The following is a 7251-nucleotide window of genomic DNA, read 5'->3' as shown; positions in this document are numbered from 1 at the left end:
TGCAGCTTAAAACATTGAACAACTTGTGCAGCACAGGTGCCCTGTGTGCACAACTCTAGGGCTGAAGCAGCAGCATGTAAGAGACCCTGCAGGTCCGGACCTCAATCCTTAGTGCTGAACTGTGGGGCTGTCTGCAAGGCCTCAGGCAAGGCTCTCCAGTGGTGATGATTCTGTTTTTCTTTCCTTTGTTCAAGTCCTCCCCCAGAATTCCTTTCAGTGCTGAGTCACTGTGTCACTTTATTTACATCAAAGCCCTTCAGAAAGAACTCAGAAGACCCCTGTCATCCTTTGGAATGCTGGTTCTCTGGGCAGAGGACTCCCTTGTGGCCCATTCAAAAGCTGGCCCGTGTGTCCAACAGGAGCCTCAAGAATATCCGTGACCAAGGAGACAGCCCAGGAAACGTGGTCATGTCCAACTAAGTGCCCAGCAAGGGAATCTGTTTAGCAGAACCATGCAGTTCATCCATTACTCCAGATGGAGCTGAAAGGAGCTCTCTCGTCCCCACAGGGTCCAGGAAGCAGGGGTCTCCTCAGATTAGAGAGACACTCTCTCTTCCAGGGGTCACAGCTAGAGCATCATAGGAGGTCACATGGCCCCCTCTGAGCTGGCTCCTGTTCAGCTGAGGGCGTTCTCTAGAGAAGGGGCTGGCGAGGTGTTATTAGCTAACTCTGGTGGTGGTTGGGGAAGGGGGCACAGGCTGGCAAAGGGACTTGGCCATGACACTGGTAATAATCCGCTGTACCTCTAAATCATTTTTGCTGGAATAAGCTTTTGGGTACTTCTGACAAAACAGGTGCAGGCACATTCCTAAGGTACTTTTGCAATTGCTTTTGGGGATTTTCTTTCTTTTTTAAAAATGTTTCTTCATACTTAAAGATAACTGGGGGGTCTGATCAGTTTGATTTCAGCAAGGAAGGAGAATGAGAGGGTCCATATGCCCTGCTTGTGGCTCTATAACAAAAAGTGTTGTGTTTTCTCTCTGCAAGACATCATGTATTCATGTACTTCCTCATTATCCTCGGATCCAAGGTTTCCTATTCTCTGAAGTTGGATTCATTTTCTTCCGTTGAAATGCCTGGTAGGGGAGGGCAGAAGCTGATCTAGTGAACTGAGTTCAGAGTTTGCCCGAAAGTGTGACTTGAGACATTTTCCTTCAGAACAGGAGTCTGCGAGCTATCCAATGCCCTTTCATAAATCCCTTTCTGCTAAGTGTCTCTATTGTGTATAATCATGGCGTTTATGGCATCAGAGGATAGTTATCTGTTTAGGTTCTCCTTCCAAAAAGCTATGAGCCCCTTGAGATTTTGTTCCTTTGGGAGCATGCAGTGCCTGGCACACAGCAGACACTCCATGAATGTGTTCGAATGAACGACAACAAACAAAAGTGTGGATTTTCGGGAAACAGAAGACTCAACAGCCATCGAGACTGAGCTAATTTTTCATCATCTCTGATTCTGAGAAGATGCTCTGGGCTTTTTGGACTTCCCAAGGGGGGACCCCTACTCAGTGAACCCAATGCAAATAGTCCTGAAACCAATCTAATGAGCAACTCTTTTGGCACCGACTTGGCCCCAGGCCCTGTTTCAGATTCTGACACTGCTATGACAAACAAGCCCTGCAGAATCAGACCCTAGTTGAACCCTTTTTAAAAGATCTTGCAATCCCTGACCACCAGTCCCAATGGCCAGAACTAGCTCTGCCCACCAGTGTCGGTTTCTTGCTGCCGGGTGATAGGTCTGGCATTGCTGGACTTGAATTTTTTCCAGTTTCTCCTTGAGCACGGCAAGAGTCACCTTGCTGAGGGTTGAATATTTGGACTACATCAGGATTCTCTTGGTAAGACACAAAAGGAGGAATCAAATTGAGGTCAACATCCTGTGTTGTCTGTTACCACGGCCAAGCACACTACCTGCAACAGAGTTGGAGCTGGCCAGGTAAGTCTTCATTAGGAAGGTTAAACTTGATAGCATCTCAAAGGATGGCTTAGAGCTTATCAGTGAGACAGGACAGGGAAGAACATTCCAGGCAGAGGGAGGAATGCAAACATACTAAGAAGTCTGGTCTCCATCACACAACAGGAATGGTATGTTCCTGGCACTGGAGGTGGGATGGTCAAAAGATAAAAATGTTGTCAGAGGCCAAGTCAGGGAGGGCTCGAGCCATCAAGCTGAGAAGTTCAAACTGTTTCCTGGCCAACAGGGGCCTTTCAGGGGTCAGGCAGGGGGCATCTGGGATGGATCTGAGCAAGATTCTCCGGAAAGTAAATGTGCCTGCCTGAGTCTGGAGGTGGGGAGCACAGCACTGAAGCTATTGCAACTACAGATAGCAATTCCCTCCATCCTCCCAGCCTTGTGCTTTGTGGTCCTGGGGGTGACTCCCAAGGAGGAAGCTTGCCTTGGCCACTCTCCTGATTCTGGAAAGTCTTTCCCCATAGTTGTGATAGAGCCCCGGGCCACTGTGTCTCTGTCCTCTAATGCGGAGTGAATGCTGATTGCCACAGCTCTCCTCCTCAGCCCATAAATTCTGAAATAGCTCTGTGAGCCCTGAGTCTGTGTCTGAGGTTCTAGGTACTTCCATGGTCTTGAGTGGGTGTCCACGTTCCCACATGGTATTGGGCTGAAGTGGACCCTGTCTGATTCCCCAGTGACCTGTGACTACCTTTGTTCCCCGGCCAGCCCATTTCTGGCTCTGGCTCTGGCCTGGCCCTTGGGCTGCACTCTGATGGGATTCTGGGGCTACCAGCTTAAAGATTAGGGCTTATACTATCTCTGTGATGTCCCCTGGAGCTGGACTCCCATCAGCATCTCCCAGACCAAACCCTGGGGGTGCCTGGAACTCAGCCATGACTGGATGCACTCATCTCACTCTGTCCCGGACGGTCAGCTCTGACCCAGGGCCACAGCTTTACAGCCAAGCCTTCCTCCTCAGAACTCAGTATTTCTCCCACTCCCAGAATGCCTTGCTGCCAGAGTGAGTGGGCGTAAACCCTAACCTCCCTACCCTATTGCCCCCAGCTCTGCTGTCTGTAGCTCCTCATAGACAAGTTCACCATCCCTTACCTCCGTCCCACCCTGTCATAAATTCATCTTCATTGAAACAGGAGTCAGTCATCTAAGTTCTGCCCCTGGCCTAGTGGGACATGAGCCAGCCCACCCTATGTTGCTGACCTATCACTGACCCCAGACTCTGCTGGTTCCCCATGTCTGACTGGGGCTTGTTGACCCATGCTGCCCTTTGTCTCAGTGCCTTCTACCTTCCCAGGCTGATTTTGTTCCCCTGACAGACCCATCCCTACATTTGTATTCTAAGGAAACACACCAGCTGGGGCAGGACCTTTCATACCTTAGGTGAAGCCACTTCTCTGCCAATACCACCCTTGCACAAGCAGGCAGAGCCCAGCACTGCCTGGATGCAGCAGGCAGCACCAAGCTGGCCCAGAAACCTGCTCTCGCAGTGCCCTCTTGTGGCAACTCCAACTAGCGGGAAAGCTAAATGTCAACGTGGGCAGATGGACACCCACTGCCCAGGGTATGTGGGGGCGGGGGAGATCCTGGCCCTCATCAGCACTGGGTGCAGGGAATCCCATATTTTCGTGTACATCAGCTTTTTGGAGTGTCCTCACTGCTGAGCAGTTTCTCCACTTAGATTTTAAAAACGCTCACCTTGCTGTACAGTGGGAAAAAAAAAAAAAAAAAAACGCTCACCTGTGCTGACCCTCAGTGGGTCTCTGCTGTGCTCACCCCCTTGGCCCATTTTGTTCCCTTGGGAAGGAACTACCCAAGGCCACCTGGCTGGACACAATCAAGATACACCTTGGGCTTCAAAGCCAGTTATGCTCACACTGACTCCATGTTTTTCTTTAATTAAGCAGTAACTAGGAGTTCCCGTCATGCTACGGTGGAAATAAATCCAACTAGGAACCATTAGGTTGTGGGTTGGATCCCTGGCCTTGCTCAGTGGGTTAAGGATATGGCGTTGCCATGAGCTGTGGTATAGGCTGCAGACTCGGCTCGGATCCTGCATTGCTGTGGCTGTGGTATAGGCTGGCTGCCACAGCTCTAATTTGACCCCTGGCCTGGGAACCTCCAAATGCCACGGTGCAGCCCTTAAAGAAAAAAAAAAGGGGTAGCTATAATAGGAAAGCACCGATAAATTGGACCTCATCAAAATTTCAAGCTTCACCAGCAAGAAAATTGATAGACAAGTTAGAGACTGGGAGAAAGTACTCACAATACATACCAAACAAGGGACTTCATGCTGGAATATTTAAGAATTCCTACAACTCTCAGTCAAAAAAAAAACAAACTTCCAGTTCTAAGAAGAATAAATTCCGGAGTTCTCATATATAGCATAGTGATTACAGTTAATAATACTGTATTATATACTTGCAAGTTGATAAGATAGTAGCTCTTGAATGTTCTCAAAACAAAACAAATGGTAATTATGTGACATGATACAAGTCATACCTAAGGCTGTGATGGTAATCGTTTTGCAGTACATAAGTGGATCAGATCAACACTATGTATACTTTCAACACATACAATATTATATGTCAATTACCTACTGATAAGGCTGGAGAAAAAAAGATTTCCTACAACTCAATAATTAAAAGCCCAATTTTAAAAAGGGCAAAAGGGAGTTCCCTTCGTGGCACAGTGGAAACTAATCTGACTATCATCCATGAGGACACAGGTTTGATCCCTGGTCTCACTCAGTGGGTTAAGGATCCAGCATTGCCGTGAGCTGTGACATAGGTCACAGACCTGGCTCAGATCCCAAGTTGCTGTGGCTGTGGTGTAAGCCAGCAGCTACAGCTCTGATTTGACCCCTAGCCTGGGAACTTCCATGTGCCACAGGTGCAGACCTAAAAAGACAATCAATCAATCAATAAAATAGGCAAAAATCTTGAGAAAACACTTTGCAAAGGAATATATACAAAAAGCACATAAGATGCATATAAAAACTGCATGTGTGCTAAAAATTTCAAATAGGCCCTTCTATTTTGCTGGCAAGAAAGTAAATAATGTAAAAACTTTTGAAAAAGGCTGGTCATCTCTTATAAATTTAAATATATATCCTACTGTATGATCCAGCAATTCCATTCATTTCAAACAAGTGAAAACTCACCTCTAACAAAAAGACTTGTTCAATGTTCATAAAAGCCTCATCATAAAAGACAAAAATGAGAAACAATCCCAATAGGTACCACAAGGAAATGAATAAACAAATTGTGATATATCCATGCAATGAAATATTAACAGGCAATAAAAAGAAAATGAACAATTGGTGCATGTTACAGCACAGAAGAATCTCAGAAACATATTTTTGAGCAAAAGAAGCCAGACGTGTGTGATTCCAGTTATATGAAAACTAATCTACAGTGAAGGAAATCAGACTAGTAATTGCCTTGGGATTCGGGAATGTAGCAGAGATTAACTGGAAGGGGAACAAAGGAAGTTTCTGGAATGTTAGAAATGTCCTAAATCTTATAAAAAGTGGGTTACAGGAGTTCATGCATTCGCCAAACATAATGAATTGTAAAACAAGATTTGTACATTTTGTTGCATGTGAATTATTCAATAGAAATATTACAAATAAAGCTTCTATGAACATTTGAGTGCAGATTTTTGTGTGGACTTAACTTTTAATTTCTCCAATAAATTTCTGGGAATGTGATTGCTGAGTAAGATGATAAATGCTCAGTGGACTCTTAGGATGTTTGGGGTTATTTTTTATTGGAAAAAATGCTGCAATAAACCTCCTCATAAGACTTCATACAGTACAGTCATAGGATAGACTCCTAAAATACAGTGTACGGATCAAAGGGCATGGGGAATTGTAACTGAGATAAATTTTGCCAAATTGCTACCAAACTGACTTTCTCGTATAAAGAAGCAAAGTACAGTTTCCGAACTCTCTCACAAACACAGTAAATTTTCAAAAGTTGATCTTTGCTAATCTGATGAGTAAAGCAGTAATTTGAAATTTTAATTTGTCTTCCCACAACAATAAGTGGTTTTGAACATGTGATGCTTTTTGTATATAAAAAAGGCTTTTGTACTTGTTTTCCTGTGAATTGTCAGTTCAGGTCCTTTCTTCCTTTTAGTGAGTTTAGTGAATTGGCCTTAATCAATTCTCTCTCTCACCACCAGAATGAAATACCACATTTGTTTATCTGTCTATCCACCGATGGACATTTGGGTTGTTCCTACTTTTGCCTATTATGAATAAAACAAAAAAAGATTTTGTGTGGGCATACATTTTAAAATTCTTGGATATATCCCTAGCATTGGAATTACTTGGTCATATGGTAATTCTTCATTTAGAATTTTGATCCATTTTGAGTTAATTTTTGTAAATACTGTGAGGTAATGGTCCAACTTCATTCTTTTGCATGTGGGCATCCAGTTGCCTCAGTATCATTTATCTTGGCACCTTTGCCAAAAATCAACTAACCATAAATGTGAGGGTTTTGTTTCTGAATTCTCAATTCTATTCCACTTCCAATACCAGACTGTCTTGGTTATTATAGCTTTGTAGTAGGTTTTGAAATTGGCAAAATCAGGTGTGCAGCATGGGTCTTCTCTTTCAAGATTGTATTGGCTATTCTGGGTCCCTTTCATTTTCATATGAATTTTAGCATTAGCTTGAAATTCTCTGAGAAAAAGGAAAGTGAGATTTTGATTGGATTGCATTGAATCTGTAGTCCAAGTGGAAGTATTGCCATCTTAAATAATATTAACCCACCCAAATCCATGAATATGGGATGTCTTTCTATTTATTTAGGTCTTCTGTAATATCTGTTAATGGTATTTTATGGTTTTCAGCCTATAAGTCTTGCACTTACAACTCAACCTCAGTCTACTTCCTGCTTTCTCAGCACCTCAAGGTCAATCAGAGGTTAAGCCAGACACAGGTCTTTCTTGGGCATGTGTACAACTCAAGAACATGCATTCTAGAATTCTGGCAATATGCCAGAGCTTTTCCAAGCCCCCATGAATACCTCATTCCCTAATACTTTTTTTTAAAGTGTTTTGGTCAGTTTCTTATTAGCCCCAACTTGTATTACCACTCCAGACTGCTGAATGTTTTTTGACAAATGCCCTCAGATTAGGTCTTTTACATAGAGTAAGTTCTGAGCCATGTCAAAATAAAGTAATCCCTAAGAAGAAAGCTCTTCCAGGGAGCTGTCAGAGCAAATAGTAACAATTCTCTGGGGGTGTTTTTTTTTTTTTTTTTTTTTTTTGAAA

Source organism: Sus scrofa, chromosome 14, assembly GCF_054392235.1.
Source record: "Sus scrofa isolate SSC_HxYL_T2T_F1_AM1 chromosome 14, Sscrofa_HxYL_maternal_Yorkshire_Landrace_v2.0, whole genome shotgun sequence".
In the NCBI taxonomy this organism is placed as follows: Eukaryota; Metazoa; Chordata; class Mammalia; order Artiodactyla; family Suidae; genus Sus; species Sus scrofa.
This window is presented reverse-complemented; position numbering follows the sequence as displayed.